The following is a 22,118-nucleotide window of genomic DNA, read 5'->3' on the forward strand; positions in this document are numbered from 1 at the left end:
GCTAGTGGTTAGTGCTGCTAGAAAAGATCGTAGTATTTTAAGACTACATGCTGTAGATGATATTGCTTGTCCCTCGCTTGCAGTTTGAAAATGTTTGATTATTAAAAACGTTTGATTATTAAAATCTTGCATTCAAAATAACGCTTATAACAGATAAACAAAAATCTTGTTTGTATTTGGCATCTCACTTGTGAAAATTAAGCGTGTAAAAAATCTGCAAAAAAACGTGCAAAAAAACTATTGTCGATACATCACACATACACACACAGAAGAAAATGTAGATAATTGATTTCTTTATTATTATTACAATAATTTGAATATTGAAATTATTTTATACCATATGCTTTCTAATACTTATATGTATATAATTAATAACAATATATTAATAACAAATAATAAATTAAGGGCGTATTCTGGTTTGAAAGGTCTTAAAAATAAGTATTTTTCATACATAGGAATTTTTTATAGGGGAACAAAGAAAGCGAATAACGTTAAACTTTGCATATTTTTTAACCTTATTTTAAGAATATATTTTTATTTTTTAAGTAAGAAAAATGCTCTTCTTTTCTATGTTATATCCTGATCACTAGAAAGTGTAAATGACAGACAAAGTAAATGATTCTAGCTGTTCTATAGGTATCAGAAACCCAAAAACCAAAAATTTTCTTATTCAGAATAAGTGTGGCTATTGTCTGAACTAGAATAAACATATATTATACGTTTATTAGTTTTTTTCTTTTAATAAAATATTAACAAAATTTTGAAAAAAGTTATAATATTTTTAATAATATAAGAGAAATAAGACCGTTTTATGGCCGTTATACAAACAATCAATATTAAATAAGCCGTGTACGATCCGAGTTTGGATCTTAATAGCCTAATAATATTTTTTGTGTATTACACGTACCTATATTTTTTCCAATCTTAATAAATTGCGCGCCGACTAACTTGTCAGACTTATAACACAGCTCCTGTTGGAGTAGTAAATTCTTTACTATTATTTAAATCGATTTAATGAGAGGGGTGTGAGGAAATTTTATTAATCCAATAGGAGCTGTGTTGTAAGTCTGATAAGTTAGTCGGCGTGTAGTTGATTAAAGTTGGAAAAATATGTAAATATACAGTATATAAAAAATATTAGGCTACTATAAAATCTAAGCTCAGATCGTAAATGGTTTATTTAATATTGATTAATAATATTTTTGATAAAAAGGCCGCCTAGAACCTAGAATGGAAATATTGGTTTATTTCTAGTTCAGACGATAGCCACATATACTTCTTCTGAATAAGAAAATTTTAGCTTTTTGCGTTTCAGATACCTAGAACAGCAAGAATTATTTACACCGTCTGTCATTTATGGTGACCAGGATATAACAGAAAAGAATGGCGGCGGTGTGGTCTAGTGGTAGAGCGCCAGACTCGTAATCTGAGGAACCAGGTTTGAGTCCACTAGAGCCATGAATCATGGAAAAGTTTTTTTCCGAAAAAACCGCGCCCCTCCGTGCAAGACGCGGAGAAAACTGGGCTCCGTCTTTCGGAAGAGACGTTAAACCGTTGGTCCAAAGAAGGAAACAGTAAGGTAGTGGATGAATTTGGAGGTTAGGGTTGGGTACGTCCCTTCAAAACGCCCTTTAAGGCCCCTTGGGGTATATAAAGTAAAATATAACAGAAAAGAAGAGCATTTATTTTGTTACTTAAAAAATAAAAATAAATTTTTAAAATAAGGTGAAAAGAACATGCAAAGTTTAACGTTATTCACTTTTTTCGTTTCCCTATAAAAAGTTCCTGAAAAATATATATTTTAAAGATCTTTTAAATCAGAATACCTACGTTAATAATTCTCTACATTCTTTTCCTGACGGAAGAGATTTTACCACTTCTCAATATAAATATAAATTTATCTCTCTTGTTATGGTTTTATTCGATTATTTCGGCGTTTTTATATTTGTGATTTAATTAGATTATTGTTTACTTTGTTTATATTATTATAGGTGATTGTTTAATGTTTTAGTCTAGAATAATGTTTAATGTTTTAGTATGTAAGCTTGAACATTAATTATCATGTTTTTTATATTTATCTTCTTCTATCGTAGTAATCCGTTCCGAAGAAGACTAAGTACAGTCGAAACGTTAACCATGTGTATTGTTTATTTAAGAAATTGTTTTTATTTTAATCCAATATCTCTCTGTTGTTGCTCGTGGCCGCTTATAAACATTAATAGCTAATATAAATTTAATAAGAGTAAAAAGAACATTATAAACTACTTTTTTTCTCGATATAGTTAATATGTAATTATTGTTATGCATTTAAATATTAAATTTAAATACTATTATGCTAAAGTAAAGGTTTTTAAAGTAAGACTTTTTTTATATAAGAACATATTGGCCAGAACGGGGATTTCTATACATTACATTTACGAATTTTAGTTTTTATGTTTATAAATTTTTAATTAATTATATTTGCAATCTTTATATTTATAAATTTCAAATATATATATATAAATATATATATATTATATATATATATTTATTTATTTATAAATATAAAAATTGAGTAAATATAAACGTAATATGTAACGTATAGCGCATCGTCGATTTGCCAACTCGAGACTCGGCACTCGGCGAGACGCGAGGAGCGATACCCGAAATGCATCGTGGCATAGCCGGCGCGTGCTAAGCAGCTACGTCACAGCTCAAGCGAGAAAGAGACAGCAGATCGTATGTCTGCCCTTCTCTCCCCGCTCGAAGCTTGCCGAGTGCCGAGTCAGCCGACTGGCATATCCCCTCCATCTGAGTAGTTCGGACACGAACCATAGCACGGACACGAACCATGTGTGTACCGTTACCGAGCGTAACGACGTAGTTGACGTCCACTTTCTCAAGCGGCGCGTCAGTATACGTCTGCTGGAACGGAATGATCCCGGTGGCCGCTCTCAGGTTTCTCTCTGGTTCTGCTCTTTTATTTCTATCGCGCCATTGTGCATTGGATGGCGATAATTTCTATCGCTATTGCTATCGCTGTCACTATCGCTATCGCTATCGCCTATTGTGCAAGGGGCTTTAAGGGGATGCTGGAGCCGTAGCCGAACTCGATCGGCGTCGGTAAAGAAGACCGGCGAACTATATCTGTCCTTGTATAGACAAAGATATAGACAAGGATAGCACGCTACATTGCACGCACACATACGCACGATGCACGTCGACATTATACTTTTATATTACGCTTCCAAATCTTGATTTGGAGGGTTTATCGATGTTTTTCTTGTTGTGCAATTCGGGGGAACTTGTTTTCGCGTTCGTACCAATGGTATATCTCTTATATGAAATACATCTTGTGACGAGCTGACAGCTCGCCGCAACTCGAGACGCCATATTGGGATAAAAGTAGGATAAGGAAATCTGTACTTCCGTAATTTTTTCTCGTTTTCTATATAAAATCAGAGTTCCCCCGAATCATTAATGTATGTACTGCAATTCTGGAGAAGGATTTTTAATTCTGTCAAATTAATACGACGCTACGTGCCGACAAAAAATGCCGGTAAAACAGACGGCTCCAGCATCCCCTTAAGGGAATGCTGGAGTGACGGCCGAACTTCCTCGGTGTCGATAATGTCAACATTTCTAATTTTGTTTTCTCTATATCTGTCTTTGTCTAACGAAATGACATCTGTCCTTTGTTCGATTGCTGCGCCATCTCTCGCTACACGCAATACTACTCCGCACGCATACATACATATGAGATTTTCAAGCAATATGTTCTCTTATACTAAAGCTCGCAGCTCTTCTTGGCGAACCCAAGCTTTTTAGTGAGCCTACTTAGAACTTGATCAGATCAGCCGTTATTGTGATCCGATAATCTCAGGTACTCGTAGTAACTCACCGACTCGCGTAAAGATACACGTGGCGATTTCGCGCTGCATGCGAACTTGGCGCGAGACATTACCGTCTCTTGATTTTTTATCTAATACCTCAGATCTCAGAATTGTTTAAATTGTCTCAGAGTATTGGATTGCTCTCTTTTGTATTCCGTACGTGGCACTCAAAAAATTCTTTGTGCCAAAGGAGAAATGGGCCAAACCATTTTTAGCAAGGGCAGAATTTTTTAAGTGATCTCGGGGTAGGTTTTTTGTATATAAGGGTGTCTTCTGCAGGGGGTATCGTATTCCTCTATTTTGTATTTCGTGTGCGGCACTCAGGAGGTTCTTTGTGCCAAAGAAGAAATGGGCCAAATTATTTTTAAATAATCGCTCCAAGAACGTTCCAAACTTCAATCAGCTTTTAATTCTGTAAAAAAATTTTTCAATTCCGTAAAGCCAATTCAAAGTTTAGCCTGCTCAAAAAAATGTCGGTACTTCTTACCACTCCAGCATCCCCTTAATACGTCTTTATCCATGTCGAAGATAACAAACATATTTTAAACAACATACGATCATCACAAAGTGAGTATTACTGTGCATTATCGACAAACATGTTTAACGTGTTAGACAAATAATTGTGCATAATGGATTACCTGTGCAGTTGAGCCATCAGTATGGCAATAGGGCTAGCGGTGGAGACATACAATAATAAAATGTAATAAAAATATGCAATAAAAGATAATATTGTGAAATGAAATGTTGGACGGTTGCTCATAGTGCACTTGGTATGTTACAAGGTAGTGATAACTTTTGTCGCACTGCGATTTCTCTTTGTACGATATATACCTCCGGTAAAAAATATAAAAATTATAAAATATATATAATTGTATGTTATGCCGCGTCGCCGGTTGGTGACGGCTTACGGCAAAACGTTTATTATTTTCGGGATCTCTTGACCTTACGAGTTGGGACTCGGTAGGCACAGGCGGGCAGACTAGGAAGCGGTCGGGTTCGCAGGTGGAACGGGGGTGTAGGCGTCGTTAAATGAACTTCACTTCGTTTTACTTTATATTGGAGCTTTATTTCAGCGCCCCTTTTACACTCACTAACTTACACTTGTATTTGCCTTTCACAATTATTATAACTCGCACGCGCTTTGTTATAATGTAAACCTTCGCGACACGACTTACGGGAACGGTCACGGGCAGAGTCTCCGGTGTATTACTCTCCGTCGCGGCTTCTTCGACGGTCCCTTATATTGCTTTGAGTTATGCCCTGTCGGCACTTTTCCGCCGGGTTCGACGGTCCCCCGAATGAGGTCGGTCAGAGACCGAGCGCATTCGCAATCTCGCTGTACTCCCGCGGTTCCGCGATTGTCGAAATGCGTTGTCGCACATTCCTATGCATCTCGCAATATTGTGTCGAAATGCGTTGTCGCACATTCTTATGCATATCGCAATAGTTCGATTGACGCGGAAGCTTGATGAACTTCCGCGTCCGCGTCAGCGTAAATTGAGGAGTCTTTCGAAAGACAATTTCCTCGAAGTCTTTCGAAAGGCTATTCTATAATTTTATTATAAATAATTTAATAATTACCCGTTGTAATTTTAGATTACAACATCCCTCCCCCGTTAAAAGGAGAAAACGAGGTTCGCGAGTTTTCGCTATATTCTTTAATTTATACTTTGTTGTATACCCATTTCTATATTTTTTCCTTATATACATTTTACATTTTATAATACCCGTGTACAATATTTTGGTATAATCGTTTTTACTATTCTATTAGAACCTAGTACTTACACTACGTTTTAAAATTGGTTTCGGAAATCCGTATGGTCGAAATGATCTTTCTTCGTCGTATAATGTAAGTGGTGATCGTGGGTTCTTTTTCTTTTTTATTAATACGTATATTACAGTGCTTACTATGGCTAATGTAATTATACCGCTCGCTGTCATTGGGTATATGAATTGTTTTCGGACGTAAAAATTTCGGTCGTCGTCCTCTAGGTCAGTATTCATTTTTTGTATTTGTGTTTTTAATTCTGTCAGTTCAGCTCGATGCTGAGTTAAATCGTCCGTTGTCTCGTTCCGTAATGTGATCGTTTCATGGTCATATGTAAGCGAAATATTTACTTCGGGTAAATATGTCTCTATATCTGTCTCGTATATTGTCTCTTCAGCTTGTACTGTCATATCGGTTGTCATTAGCTTACACTCCTTTTCCAGCGTAATTTTGCCAGTGTTGTTGATTATCTGCTTCTCCTCGTGTTCATTACATTGTATAAGTATTGGCTGTTCAGTTACTGTTGAATACAGCCAATCGTGTGGTCGTCGTAATGAAATCCACTTTGTTTGTGTTGTAACAGTGTGGTGTCTGAATTTGCACATTTTGTAGTAATGTTGCTGTTGAACATACATCTGTATCTCGCACGGTGCGTTTTCATCTATATGATATACCGGTGTATTTTGTGTGCATACGTACTGTAGATTGGTAGAAGTACACTTTGCCAGATAATCTTCATCTAAAAGCATGTAGGTCACTCTTTCTTTGTCTACTGCTATTATTTTATTGTCGACTCTTACTGATGTGAGTATATTCTTGCGCGTGAGCACAGGAAATTCAATAACGCTCATTATATCGTAGAGCGGTGGTGTGATTAGGGGAAAAAGTAAGACGGTATATATTTGATTATTCTTGTAGAATGCCTTTATTGTCGTGTGTTTTTCAATCGTAAACCAGTCTTCGAGGTGGACTCTAAACGGGAAATATGATCCCGGTGGCAATTGCTGACTTGCTTCTTTCAATTGCCAGGTGATATCCTCTACTGGCATTAATTTCGGATGCATTGTTCCCTTTCTTATGCATGCCAAATATTCAAGTATGTTCTCGACGTCGCGGATTAGATCTGTGATTACCGCTATGCCAATTTCAAAATGTTCTTTTATTTCGTCTTTATTAAGGTAATCTGTAAATCGTTTTTCTAATAGATTACGATTTCGTTCCATTATGCCTTCTAATTTCTCTATATGCCCTATGGTGGCATTCATCACCTTGATCTGATTCTGCATTACGTGGTGTAACGTTTGTTGATTGTTTCTCAACAGTTGCAATTGTTCGTTGATGCGCTTTTCATCGTTTGCATCCATTGTTCCGAACAGTGATTTTGCTATTGAACCTATTCCGTCCACTAATCCCCTCCTTGAGTCTGTCGACGTTTTGTATATTGTGTTGATCTGCGTGAGGATTTTTGTCAAATATTCTAATTCTCTTCTTGCGATATTTTCAAAGGTGAGGCACGTTTCCTTATGCAGTAATTGTAAAATCTTATTGTCGCATGTAATTCTTGCTTCCTGTATATATTTTTCAATTTGCTCGTGTCTTCGATTTAGCGTTGTTAAATCAAATTTAATGACTAACTTCCATGTCTTCCGGGAATAGTGCATTCTTCCAAGCTTCTCGTAATACATCCCTGGGTGATATTGGAATTGTTGGATTTTATAATGTGGTTCCGTTTTTTCTGCTTGGGCTAATGCTTGCCCTCTCCAGCACGCGAGTATTCTGTAACAGAGACATTCTGTTTCAGGGTGTATTTCTTTCTCTCTTTCCCTTTTTTTTTTGTTATTCTTCTATAAAAAGTTTTAATTTGTTTACATGTAAGCGCATTATTTTTCTTCCTTTCTTTATAGTATAATTAACATCTGAATTCTTTTCGATAATTGTGTACGGTCCTGTCCATAGGGATTCAAGTTTCTTTGAACGTCCTCGTCGTAACGTTTCATCGTGCATGAGTACTCTGTCACCTACACGAAAACTGGTTTCTTATAGTCTTTGTATCATACTGTTTTTTCGCTTTAATCTTTTCCTCTTGTACGTGTTCCCTGGCAACTTTGTTGGTTGCTCTTAATCTTTCCCGAAACTCTTGTGCGTAATCATCATAGTTATACGTGAGTTTAGGTGGTTTTGTCAGTGCTGTCGGTAATTCAGCTTGGTGACCGTATACTAGCTCAAACGGTGTATACCCCGTCGCTGTGTGCGGCGTTGTATTATATGCGAATATCGCAAACGGTATCCACTCATCCCAATCCGTTTGGTCCTCGTTTATGTAGTGTCGCAGATATTCTGCTAATGTTCGGTGGGATCTTTCGAGTGCTCCGTTGCTTTCGGGATGATACGCGGTAGTTTAAATTTTGTTTATCTTCAAGAGTTTACAGGTGTTTTTGAATACCTCGCTCAAAAAATTCGTGCCTTGATCGGTCAGAATTTTTTCTGGAATTCCATGCTCTAAGACAATTTTTGTCACAAATTGCTTACTTACTGTACTTGCTTCTTGGTTTGGAATTGGTATCGCTTTACTATATTTCGTTAAATTATCTTGAAATGTTAACAAATATTTATTTCCATTCGTTGTAATCGTAAGTGGCCCTACAATATCTAAAGCACATTTCTCGAACGGCTTGGTAGGTGTGTCCGTAATTACCAACGGTACTTTATTTTTCTGCGATAACTTATTTCTTTGACATAGCTCGCATTTAGCTATATATTTTTCGACGTCTTTCGTCAATCCGCGCCAGTTATGATTTAACCGGATTCTATTTACTGTTCGTTCGACGCCTTGGTGCCCTCCTATAGGTGCATCATGGTACTCATGTAATATCTGCTTCTTTTCTTCTTCTGTATATATTCTTGCTTCCTCTTCGTTGGAATTATCCTCGTTTATCGTGTGGATTTTCGGTTCTTCTTCTGCGGCAACTTCGTCTCTTTTTACATTGCGGCTCAGTGCGTCGGCGTTTACATTCGCCTTTCCGGCTTTGTGTATAATTTCGTAATTGTGTTCTTCCAGCTGTAATCTCCATCGAATCAATCTTGAGCCTGGATCGTTAACGTTAAATAACCATGTTAACGGCTTGTGGTCGGTCACAATTTTAACACGTAAGGTCGGAAGTGTTTGACCGCCCATACAATGGCTAACAACTCTTTCTCTGTGGTGTTATAATTTTGTTCTGCTCGTGATAGAATTCGACTGGCATAAGCTATTGGCTGGTCTTCACCTATCTTTCCTTGAGATAGTATTGCTCCGATGGCATGGTCGGATGCGTCAGTAGTTATAATAAACTCTTGCGTAAAATCCGGATACTTAAGCACAGGTGCCGTTGTTAGTTTTTCTTTTAAATTATTGAAAGCATTTTCTTGCTCTGAAATCCATTCAAATTTTTCCGTTTTCTTTGTTAACTTTGTTAACGGTTTGGCTGTCTTCGAGGAATCTTTTATGAATTTTCTATAGTAACCGGCTAAGCCGATAAATGATTGCACGTCCTTAACTCTTTTTGGCGTAGGAAATTCTTTTATCGCTACTAGTTTTGACGGGTCTGGAGAAATTCCATTCTCCGATATAATGTGGCCTAGGTAGATCACTTCCTTGCGCAAGAATTCACACTTCTCCGGTTGTAATTTTAAACAGTTTGTTCGGAGTCTTTGTAGCACCTCTCTTAATCGTTTGTTGTGGTCCTCCAGGCTAGGTCCATACACTACTATGTCATCTAGGTACACAAGACATTTAATTCCCTGTAGGCCAGTTAGTACAGAAGTCATTAACCGCTGAAACGTTGCGGGCGCGCTCTTTAGCCCGAACGGCATGCGATTAAATTCGTAGTGGCCGTAAGGTGTCGAAAATGCCGTCTTGTGTTTATCTCGTTCGGCCATCGGTATCTGGTGATACCCAGATGCCAGATCTAGCGTAGTAAAATACTTGGCGTTCCCCAACTGATCAAGTATATCAGTGATATTCGGCAGTGGGAATGAGTCGCCTATCGTTAGATCGTTTAGCTTCCGAAAGTTTACAACTACTCGGAGCCTTGGATTTCCGGCTGCGTCAGCTTTTTTAGGTACCACTAACAACGGTGCATTCCATTGGCTAGTACTGCTTTGAATTATTTTGTTTTCTAACATTTCTTGTACTTGCCGATTTACTTCCGCTTTATGCTTGTTTGGAAGTCGGTATGGTCTTACATTCAGCGCGTGTATTTATTTCGTGTTTTACTGCTGCAGTACACGATAATGGCTCTCCTTCTAAATGAAATAAATCGCCGTATTCTTCACATATAAGTTGGAGTGATCGTTTTTCCTCGGCGTTTAAGTGCTGTGTACGTAATGCTAGTCAGATGCGTTCGTTTCGAGATATAGCAGGTTTAGTTTCCTTTCCCGTCAATGTTGCATGTATTTTTGTATGAGTATCTGTTTCTAGTTCTTCCAGCGTAACTTGTGGAATCGGTATTTCAATTTCCTTGTCTGTAGTATTTATTACGCTTACAATGCAAATATGATTCTCCGATTTCACTAGGCAGTTTCCAATATAAACTCCTGGTTTCATCTCTCTTGCTTGTACAATACCTTCTTCATTTTTATCCGTAATTGCCTCTATTATAGTCTCGCTGCGAGGCTTTAGTGTGACCTTTCCATACGGGTGCAATTTGAAAGTTTCTTCCTTTATTTTTAATTGCATTTGCTCGTAATCGCAAGATGCGGCGTGTGTCCGTAGGAAATTTATTCTAGGATTCCATCGTATTCTATGGCCATGTCCTCTCCTACCACATAAAATGCGTGTTTAATTTTTAATTTATTTGTTTCAATGGTCGCATACACTTTTCCGAGTGTGTGTATTTTGTGTCCCGTGATTCCGGTGAGAGCTATGCGATCTTCATAGACTGGGGCGTCATCTTTTAACGCGTTTAGCTTTATTAATGAAATTGTTGAACCAGAGTCATATAGCATATTCGATGCTCCGGGTTTTACCTCTCGTATGGGTAATCTTGTTAATAACAGTTCTGGCTTCGTACGGCCGTATAGCACACTTTTGATATGTGTAACCCGATATTCTGAGGCAGGTCGTGGTTGTTTTCCTCTCGCCTCCTCTTGCTCGTCTTCGCTGCTTGCAGAGTCAGCGTTCTTCCTTCGGTTCGGCACTTTCAATTGTTGTCTTTTTTTGTTTTCTCTAGATTTATTGGTGTTGGGGGTGTAGCTTTGCCCTTTTAATGTCCAACACTCATCTCGGTTGTGCCCCGATTTTTTGCAATAATTGCAATATTTCTGCAGTGCATTTACTTGTGCAGGTTTGCTAGGTTTAGGTAATGCGTTTCCTTGGCTTCGGCATTCCCGTCCATAATGACCAGTTTTTTCGCATTTAAAACATTGTACGCTCTGATTTTGGGGCTGTCTCGTATATCCTGGCTTATTTTTGTATAGCGAGGCGCCCGTTTTGGTCGCGGTCGGCCCTATGAGCTTTTCTTCCGCGCTCGCTCCCGTTGTGGCTTCTTGTAACGTCGCATATCGCTGCGAACGTACAAGTATTTTTAATTCATCGCGCAATCCTATTTGAAAATTAATTAAAGCTTGTTTTTGTATCGTTTGCTGGATCGCGCGTTTAAACATACTGGAGTGATCTTCTCCTTCTATCATAGCGTCATATAGCTTCATGGCTAGTAGATCGACTCGTTGCCCAAAAGCATGTGCGCTTTCGTTTGGCTTTTGCTTGAGCGTATTAAACTCAATCTGCAAATGGGTAGTGCTCTGCTTGGCTTGATAGCAATCTTCTAATTGTTGCTTTAATTGAGCGAATGTTTGTATATCTCGCGTTTCAAAATCTTGCATCGCCTTTCCTTTTAATTTTGTATATAAAATCGCCTGTACTAATGATTCTTCGTCTGTAGGCTGTATATTATGTACCGCATATGTGCACGCGTTTATAAATTCTTGTAATTTTTGTCGCGACGTCCCATCGAACTCAGGGATCATGCTTCGTGCTTCTTTTAACGTTATAGAATTCGGTATGGAACTACGCCGATTTCTTATATCGTGTTCCGTCCGTCCGTAATTTTCGCTCGAATATCTTCCGTTTCCGGCTCCTACTTGGTCGCCGTTTCGTGCACTATTTTCTAGTGTTATTAACCGTTCTCGTAATTCGCGCGTTTCGTCACGCATTTCCATACGCGATTCCTCTTGCATTTTCTGCATTTCCCGTAATAAATTGTATATTTCTCTTACGTCGTGCGTTTCCGTAGATAGCGGTGCGTACTGTGCGTCAGATTGTGACTGTGCCATTTCGATTTCCTTAACTTGCGCTTGTGGCTGGTTTGTGTGAGTGCGTTCTTCTAATAGGGGTTTTTCCGTTCGCGTCTCTTCGCCGTTTTCCCGATAGTATTCGCTAGGGTCGAATATATCGCTCTCGTAAGAGGTTAATGAAAATTCTCGTCGCAAGGATACTCTGCTAGGGGTTCGGCTAACGTATGGTTTGCTTCTACGCGGTTTTTCGTCCGTCCGGTCAATGGGGTCGTTTGAGAATAAACTCCCGTCAATCTCGCCAAACGGAAACTCGCGCTCAGTAACAACGTTTTCCGGTAACTCGGTTTCGCTGTCCGAGTGTCGCGTTTCTAATGCTACACGAACGTTATCTAAAGTCGCTTGTGTTGTCGCGCGCGGACTATTTACCCGTGGTGAAAATTCGTTGATTAGCCACGACGCATTGGCTATCGGCGTTCGGGGAGGACTATTTTCTCCCGACATTCACGCGTAGTACAATTTTAGTATTCTTTAGATCAGAGGTCAAGCAGCAATATACTCTCGGTGGGTTGCCATCCCCATCTACAATTCCGAGAGGTGGCGATCGAAATCTGACAAAACCGTCTTGGTTCTAACTGGATTTGAACTCGGTTCTCCGGCTCACTAGACCAGCGCACATCTCTCTGCGCCACGATCGCCACTGGTGCCGAAACCCGGGACCCTTCGCGCGGCCTAGCCCCGATTTTCTCGACTTACATTAGAAGTACGGCTCGCATGGTCGCTCGCAGGCTCCGTTGTTTGCGGCTGGCCCTGGCGTGAAGTAAGATGCTGGTTGTCGAACGCAGTTGCTGCTTCTCGTTGTTCGCTGCTTCTGCGTTGTCCGCTGCTTGGCGTCGTCCGCTGCTTTGGCGTTGTCCGCTTCTTGGCGTCGTCCGCTGCTTTGCACTTGGCCTTGGGTGTTGGCCTTTTATTTTCTTTTCGCCCTTTGGTGTCCTTGAGGATGCCTTGATCGATCCCTTTTGGCTCAGTACCGTTATGGATACCTTGGTCGCTCTGTACCTTGGTTATTTCCGCCGGTCGATCTGATTCTTGGTCAATCCACAGATGTTCCACCGTACTTATTTCCTTCCTTGTTAGTCGTACTCAGCGCTAACTGATAGACTTTATTTGCGTATTTTAGGCAGGCTTGCTGTTGTCTTTCCTAGTTGTCCTGGTGCTTTGGTCAATCCCACCGCTGCCACCAAATTATGTTATGCCGCGTTGCCGGTTGGTGACGGCTTACGGCAAAATGTTTATTATTTTCGGGATCTCTTGACCTTACGAGTTGGGATTCGGTAGGCACAGGCGGGCAGACTAGGAAGCGGTCGGGTTTGCAGGTGGAACGGGGGTGTATAGGCGTCGTTAAATGAACTTCACTTCGTTTTACTTTATATTGGAGCTTTATGTCAGCGCCCCTTTTACACTCACTAACTTACACTTGTATTTGCCTTTCACAATTATTATAACTCGCACGCGCTTTGTTATAATGTAAACCTTCGCGACACGACTTACGGGAACGGTCACGGGCAGAGTCTCCGGTGTATTACTCTCCGTCGCGGCTTCTTCGACGGTCCCTTATATTGCTTTGAGTTATGCCCTGTCGGCACTTTTCCGCCGGGTTCGACGGTCCCCCGAATGAGGTCGGTCAGTGACCGAGCGCATTCGCAATCTCGCTGTACTCCCGCGGTTCCGCGATTGTCGAAATGCGTTGTCGCACATTCCTATGCATCTCGCAATATTGTGTCGAAATGCGTTGTCGCACATTCTTATGCATATCGCAATAGTTCGATTGACGCGGAAGCTTGATGAACTTCCGCGTCCGCGTCAGCGTAAATTGAGGAGTCTTTCGAAAGACAATTTCCTCGAAGTCTTTCGAAAGGCTATTCTATAATTTTATTATAAATAATTTAATAATTACCCGTTGTAATTTTAGATTACAACATGTACATAAAATAGATTTTACATGTATTTTCTTTCTCTTATATAATCTCTGTTCAAATATACTGGAAAAATAATAAGAAAAAATTTAAAAATAATTAAAAGAATAATTTTTGCATTACTTTTTTTATAAAAAGTAAAATTTGAAAAATCAAGAGAAAATTGCGCATATATGTAGGAGTAGGCCCCTATAGTTCGGTGGCGTTAATGGCAGAGGACCCGCGCGCGAGGCACTTGTGCGGGGACAGTAGTGTAGGTCACGGTCGTGAATACAGGTCCGGAAACTCTAGTAGTGGGGGGTGACTCGCTTAGTGAAGTCATTTTATGTAGTTGACACTGACTACGTTTACACGGCCCGATTTAAGCCGAAGTTATAACATCGATGTTATAACTACTGACGTTAGATGCCGTGTAAACGCTCTTTTACGACGAAGTTATTACATCGGTGTAGTAACTTAAAGTCGGTTGATGAAGAGGCTTAGGGTTACTACATTGACGTAAGAAGGACGTGTAAACGGTCGCACTGTAACAATGGCGATAATGCCAACCGTAAAAATTAAGCATTCTGCGAACTCTCAATTATTTGCAGAGTACGTGATTCTATAGTACAGAATACAGAAAGCAAAGAAAGTGAAAGAAATGGAAACCAAAAAGCGTGAAAGTTGGGAAACCGAGGAAACTCGATATTTTCTCAAATTAATGAGAGAACGCAAATCATGAAAAGTTTAGATGGCGGAACAACCTTTAACATAATATCTGAAAAAAATTCAAAACATTTGATTATGAGATAGACTATATAAATATTAATTATTATTATTATGAAATGTAATATTTTGCTTTTATTTTTCACATTTAATTCAGATTTAAACGCCATTCCCGTATAAACTGAGAATCATATATAATTTTTTTGTGATGTTAAAAATTATTTTGTTACCTACTTATCTTTTTTTTGTGTTATATTTTATATTAAGTTGTACTGACTATACTCTGTGATTATTATAATAAGTTGTACTGACTGTACTCTGTGATTATTATAATAAGTTGTACTGATTTTACCTGAATGATTACTATGATAAAAATATAATTATTGAAATTAATTTTTTTTAACTACTTTTCAATCGGGGATGGTTTTATGAAAGTTTGCACAAGGGCGGCTCATTCCCGTACGACGGCCCTAAATACCGATAACATATATAAAGAAACATTGTACATTTTTTAAATAAATACTTTATTATACATATTACAATTTGTGCTATAAGACAGGTAGCAAAAAAATAACTCATGAAGAGTACAGGTTATTTTTATATTATATATTGTTTATGTTACAAATGTTCTTCGGAGTTCAAAATTTTCAGCCAAATAATTTTTTAGGGTATTCCTTAGCTGACTGGCAATAAAGTGATCTAAGTTATGAGCTCTTGTTGGTTCTGATTGCTGAATTTCGACTTGTACGTCTGTTACTGCATGCTCCCACGCAGGTAAAAATGTTTCTTTTCGCGTCTCGACTATGTTATGTAAAATGCAGACGGCTGATATTATATTTAGTACGTAAGTATAGTGTACGTCAATTCGTTTAAGTACTCGTCGCCAACAAGCTTTCAGTCTTCCAAAAGCTATTTCAACACATACGCGGGCAGAATTTAAATATACATTAAAGGATTCTTCCTCAGGAGTGAAACGAGCACTCTTAGTGTATCCTTTGATGAGCCATTTCAGTGACGGATAAGCAGGATCTCCTATTATAAGATAAGGCGCTGACTATTTAATACCGTTTTCATTCCCTAAAATATAAGTTTTACGTAAATTTGAGAAAATTATATAATATCAACTTTAGTAAAGAATGAAACATTTCTTACCAACTTTGGGAATTAATAAATTATAGTTTTTATACAATTTTGAAGTCTGAAAAACTGCAACATCATGACACGATCCTGGTGAACCACAGTAAATATTACAAAACCTAGAAAATGATGGCGTTAAGGGGATCCTAAAGCCGTCTGTAATACCGGCTTTTTTTCTTAGCACTAATCTTTTAATTGACTTTATAGAAATGCAAAATTCTTGTCTAGAATTAAAGTACGCATCAAAATCTAGGTCATGGTGGTCAAATTTATATCGAAAACAAAAAAAATTAATATTTTTGTTAATTTTTGGTATACGTGACGACAATATTTGCTTTGTACAAAAATTCCACGATAAATATCCACAAAATTAGACCGGCATGACCTAGGGACAACATTTAAGAACAATATCGTGCAATTAGATCTAAGATTGAAAACCTAGAAAAAAAGATTACTTTATATAACTTTTATATGTGCAAAAGCACATTCAGGTTGACAGGATAAGCAATATTGCGTGTGGCAAGAGATGGCGCAGTAATCGAACAAAGACAGATGCCTCTCGTTAGACAAGGACAGATATAGATATATGACAAGAAAACAGAATTAGAAATGTTGACATTACCGACGTCGAGGAAGTTCAGCCTTCACTTTAGGATCCCCTTAATCAATTATTCAATTAAAAACAAAAACAGTGGAATGAACAAATGATATACTTGCACACACCTATAGTTGTTATCTACAACCGCTTGCAATATCATAGAGGGCCATCCTTTTCGATTAATGTAATCTCTATATCCATTACTAGGAGGAAGAATAGGGATATGCGTCCCATCAATTGCTCCAATTAATTGTGGAATATGCGTTTTCTTCTCAAAAGCCGCAGCTATTTTATAGCACTCATCATTGTCAGGCATGGTTATTCACAAGCTCATTAGTTCTGTGTTAATTGCATCAATTACTCTATGAATACACTTCTACACGGTTGCCTTATGAATTCCAAAATTATTTCCAACTATGCGATATTCACAGCAGCTAGATAAGAAATACAGACAAACAGCGACCTGCTTTTCCAATGTTACTGGTTCTCGGGTTCCTATCTGGTTTAAACTTGGAGCGAGTACTTCTCGTAACTGATCATACAATATCACATAACCAGAGAAAAGTTGCTTTAGTCATCCGAAATGTTTCTAACCAGTCTTAATCCTTAAAATGACCATATTTCTCTTTCTCGAGATAATTTTAATATAGGTCCGAGATCAAGCAAATTATTTGGTGGCGTTGAATTCAACAAGTGTTAGTAATAGAATTTCTTTTAGACGCCTTCGCCGTTTGATCAAAATTTTTTGGATATGTAATGTACATTGCATGACCATGTTTTCCACAGTTGTCAAGTATACGGCAACAAACGAGCAAACGCTTTCCATGTTTTCCCCAATTGTTTCCAATATTGATAACAATTAACCTAAAATTTTAATTTCTTGTTAGTTATATATTACATTTTACTTGACAAATAAATATTTAATGATTTTCAAATTTATAATGTAACTTAAAAGTCCACTTTGTTTGTTGACTTATTTACATTTTTTCAGACCCTAACCCTACGACAAGCAAGCATCAAATTTTTAGTAATTTTATATTGGTACCAATAGAAATCTCACTCGAAAGTTATTAAGTTATTTCAGCTTGGTGGGAGTAAGATAAGCCTGAACGTGTAAACGCAGCTCACCTTAAGTAGGAGTTATAACATCAGCGTTACTAAGTCGAAGTTAAAAGTCGTGTAAACGTACTCATTATCACCATCTGGAGCGCTGGAGGTTAGAGATTTTTTAAATAACGCAAATACATATTGAATATATTGACATATAACATATTACATATTGATATATTGAATGTAACGAACGTACGAAGTCCTAGAAAGTGATTAAATTAACAACAATGAAATTAACGAAATATTGTGTCGTGCCGAATTGCAAGACTGGGTGCAAAAGTCTGAAAGTAAATTGTTCAGTTTTTAAAGTGCCAAAACGTGACGAATTGTGTAAAAAATGGATATCCGCAATCCCTGGCATAAAGGACCTGAAACCCAATCAATTTGTATGTGAAAAGCATTTTGATAAAAAATGCATAATAAGGAATTTCGTAATGCGCGATGTACAAGCAAATGTCCTAGCTGAGGTAAGCTCAGTTATAAAAAAAATATTCTGTCACATTAAAAGAAACTTTAATAATATATCCAGGGATCGGCAAAAAAATTTCCATTTTTCAATAATTAAGTTATTTATGTTGAACCAGATAATTTTTAAATTAAATAATTTTTTAATAATTAATCATTTACCTAAGACTAAATTTATTATTGAGAAAATTAGTAATCATTGTCCACTAATTATTAATTTTCTAATAATTTCTAGTAATTTATTTCGACAAACTATTAATTATTTTAATAATAAAAAATTTATGTTTACTAATTACCAATTTGTAAATAAAAATTAATTATAATTTTATTATTATTTTATCCACATTTGAACTCATTTAAAACGTTGATTGAGCCAACTTATTTACAAAACTCGCTGCTTTTTGCATATACTATATTTTCTATCTTACATTTATTATAAAAATATTGTATTTTGGTTAAGGCCTCCGCAATGAAAAATATAAGGAACAAGGGACAGATATTAGCAATTAATATTATTCCTAATTTCTTATTTTTAATCGCTAATATCTGTTCCTTGTTTCTTATATTTTTCATTGTGCGGGAGCCTTTACGGTGAAACGGATTAGTGGACAACGCGTATGCGTGATAAAAAATCCTTGCAACGCAGCGACGCGCGCGGTCACATGGCAAACCTATGAAAATATCGTCATTAAGCGAGTCACCCCCATCACCAAAAAAACGGACGAGTTTCCGGACTTGTATTCACGACCGTGGTGTAGGTCAGGGAGCGCGCAGAGAGCAGTGTGTAGTCGACCGCGCTCGGAGAAGGACTGTATTATATCCGCATTAAAGTTTTATAAAAGAAAACATCCGTTCCTTCACCATCCTCGGTATCGTAACCCTACAGTTGGGGGCTCGTCCGGGATCGAGGCCGACAGCGTGTGTGGGATCGGTGAAGTCGAAAAGAAAAGTCGAGTTACGTCGTAAAGTCGGGCGATTCGGAATCGCAACCAAAAAGTCGTGAGCGGGCTCGAACGTGTCATACGTGTGACGTTCAGCTAGCCAGCAAAGTTGTTACAGTCGAAGTTGTGCGGATTTCCATCAAACGTGCGAAACGGTGTGTACCGCGGAAGTCGCCGCGTACAAGCCAACGTTGAAGTTGTGTGCGTTTGATCGAGTTCGTGATACGGCGGCCATCATAGAACGTGGCACGAGCCGAGCAGTCGTGTAAGAGAGACAGTGGTGTATGAGACAGTTGTGGACGGAAGGCGGTCGCGTACGAAAAGCAGTCGTGTGCGAGAGGCAGCCGTGTGTCGAGTGCATCATTGTACACAGGACATAATAGTGCATCGTGAAGTGCCGAAATGTTTACGACGCCGCCTCCCAAAGAAAAGGCGCCAACGGCCAGCGGAAACGAAGAGGACGACCGTACGGCGGATACAGAGGGCGCGTCGAACGTCGTGCGAAAGATGGACGGCGTCGGTAATACCGACAGAAGAGCGGGAAAGCAAGTGGCCAACCAAGTCGACTCGCAAACACCGCAGATACCGATCGAAAAGATGACAGTGCCCCAACTCTAAGATGAATTACGTAAGAAAGGTTTATTGACAGTAGGGAAAAAGAAGGTCCTGCTAGGTCGATTGCAAAAAGCTAGAGACGACGAGGACGATGGATCGGAGATCGACGAGGTGGATGACAGCAGCGATGAAGAGGTTAGGCAACAGACAGTGGGGCATTGGGCTCAGAATCAAAAACAGCGCAATTCACAGCCACTGGGGCGTACCACACGTCAACAGACAAGACGTCATAGCTCGCCGAAACGAACCGACCGGCGAGTTCGAACACAAGAACCGGAAAGCGACAGTGAAGACGACCCGGAAGAAGCTCAAGACGAAACGCGAGTGCGAGCAAATCGTCGGCACGGCGTGCCAAACGAACGAGAAATGACACAGGTAAATCTCATGACGGGTGCATTTACTATCAAAGACGTTGAAGGAAGTATTCCTACTTTCACCGGCGACGATAAGATGACCATCCAAAATTGGATTGAGGAGTTTGAAGATACGAGCGTCCTGTTGCGATGGAACGATTTACAGAAGGTAATTTACGGAAAAAAGATGCTTCGCGGGTCGGCGAAACAATTCAATGCCTTACAGCGAGGGCTGGTGTCGTGGACGGCTCTCAAAGATTGTCTCATTAAAGAATTCGAAGTGGAGTTTAACAGCGCGACAATCCACCCTCAATTACAGAAACGTAAGCGTCAAGCCAACGAGACTCCGCGTCAGTACGTGTACGCTATGCAAACGATCGCAAATCAAGGCCGTGTAGAAGACGAGGCCCTTATCCAATACATTATTGACGGCATTCCGGATTACGAAGCGAACAAGCAGATTTTGTACAACTCACGGACGATCGACGAGGTGAAGAAGAATCTGGAGCTCTATGACCGCATGCGCGAGAAGTCAGGCCGGAAGAAACCAGCAGGTAAAGCTGATGCAAAGGGCGAATCAAGCAAAGATGAGAAAGACGCGAAGGAAAAGAAGGACGCGAAGCAATCGGCAAAGAAGGCTTATTGTTTTGCATGTGGATCACCGGATCATGCGGTTAAGGGGAGAAAACTAAGTAGAAGCACGAAAATAAGCGATTTTTTGAACAATTTTTTTAGAGGTAATAAAATAATCGCATCAATTTCAACTTTTGGCATACTTTAATTATAGGTGTCAAGCACTAAAAAAAATTTTTTTTACAAAAGAAAATGGCGGCATTACAGGCTTCACAATTTGGCGTCTTTTGCGCGAGGTGGAAAAAGGCTGCCATCGTCACGTTTTTTGTAGCGGTCTAAAACAAAAAATCAAAAAATTTTTCGATTACTTATGAGTTTAGGCGAAGGATATATCTATAAGATTATAAAAAAGTGCAAAATTAAAAATTTGGTAAACATTTTAATCAAAAAATTAAATTTGCAAATTTGAATTTTTGATTAAAATGCCTACCAAATTTTTAATTTTGCATTTTTTTATAATCTTATAGGTATATCCTTCGCCTAAACTCATAAGTAATCAAAAAATTTTTTGGTTTTTTGTTTCAGACCGCTACAAAAAACGTGACGATGGCAGCCTTTTTCCACCTCGCGCAAAAGACGCCAAATTGTGAAGCCTGTAACGCCGCCATTTTCTTTTGTAAAAAATTTTATTTTAGTGCTTGACACCTATAATTAAAGTATGCCAAAAGTTGAAATTGATGCGATTATTTTATTACCTCTAAAAAAATTGTTCAAAAAATCGCTTATTTTCGTGCTTCTACTTAGTTTTCTCCCCTTAAGGATTGTCCCCACAAAGACAAAGGACCGAAGTGCTTCCGATGCGACCAGTTCGGACACGTGTCAAGTAATTGCGAGCAACCAACCAAGACAAGCAAGAAAGACGAAAAAATCAACCGAGTGACTGTTGACGAAGAGACAATCGCGATTCAAGTTAACGGTACCGACACGCTGGCTATACTGGATACAGGCAGTTCCAAAACTATTTTACGGGAAGATGAATACGTGAAGATCGGCAGTCCTACGCTAAATCCGACGGCACGCTTATTTAGAGGATTTGGAAACGCGCGAAGCAAGGCGAAAGGCGTCTTTGATGCAGAGTTGGCAATTCAAGACGAAGTTTATTGCAACGAAGTATATGTCGTTCCAGTCGAAACAATGGACGCGAGGATGCTCATGGGGAAAGACCTACTCAAACAGATGGATATCCGTATTCTCGGTGGACAGACAACATTCCGAAAGATAACGGCGACTGACGATGGAACACCCGCGCACGAAGTCAAGGGTGAAGAGAGTGTGCCGGGTAACCGATCCAAAGACAAAGATGACGATGAGGTCAGTGCAGAATGGGAGCGATGTGGTTTGTCTACAATCAACTACGTCGAGCCCGATGAAATCAGTGTTCGAGGACCTTACGCAGAAGAGATCAGGAAGCTGATAGACGATTACAAGCCGATCAAGCAGATGCGGCCCAAAGTCGAGATGAAGATTGTGCTGAAAGATCAAAAACCCGTTCGTGCCAAACCACGGCGACTGTCAGTACAAGAAAGACAGATCCTACAGAAGCAAGTCGATGAATGGTTGAAAGACGGAATCATCAAGCCCAGTAGAAGCCCGTATTCGAATGCCGTGGTACTCGTGAAGAAAAAAGACGGAACTTATCGCGTCTGTATTGATTATCGTCCAATCAACAAGAAGA

General features: G+C 39.0%; 1 long non-coding RNA gene across 3 annotated transcripts; it reads right to left on the reverse strand.

Annotated features, from left to right (window-relative positions):
* Positions 1-15,135: 15,135 nt before the first annotated feature.
* On the reverse strand, positions 15,136-18,161 carry LOC139823947 (uncharacterized). Of its 3 annotated transcripts, XR_011734948.1 has the most exons (4): positions 17,455-18,161; positions 16,452-17,190; positions 15,744-15,818; positions 15,136-15,668 (listed from the first exon to the last, which is right to left on the reverse strand). It is a non-coding gene; the product is annotated as an uncharacterized lncRNA (long non-coding RNA). The 3 variants fall into 3 exon arrangements; XR_011734949.1 differs by having other exon boundaries at positions 15,748-15,818; positions 16,452-18,161; XR_011734947.1 differs by having other exon boundaries at positions 16,452-18,161.
* Between the last annotated feature and the right edge of the window lie 3,957 nt (positions 18,162-22,118).

Source organism: Temnothorax longispinosus, unplaced genomic scaffold, assembly GCF_030848805.1.
Source record: "Temnothorax longispinosus isolate EJ_2023e unplaced genomic scaffold, Tlon_JGU_v1 HiC_scaffold_22, whole genome shotgun sequence".
NCBI lineage: Eukaryota > Metazoa > Arthropoda > Insecta > Hymenoptera > Formicidae > Temnothorax > Temnothorax longispinosus.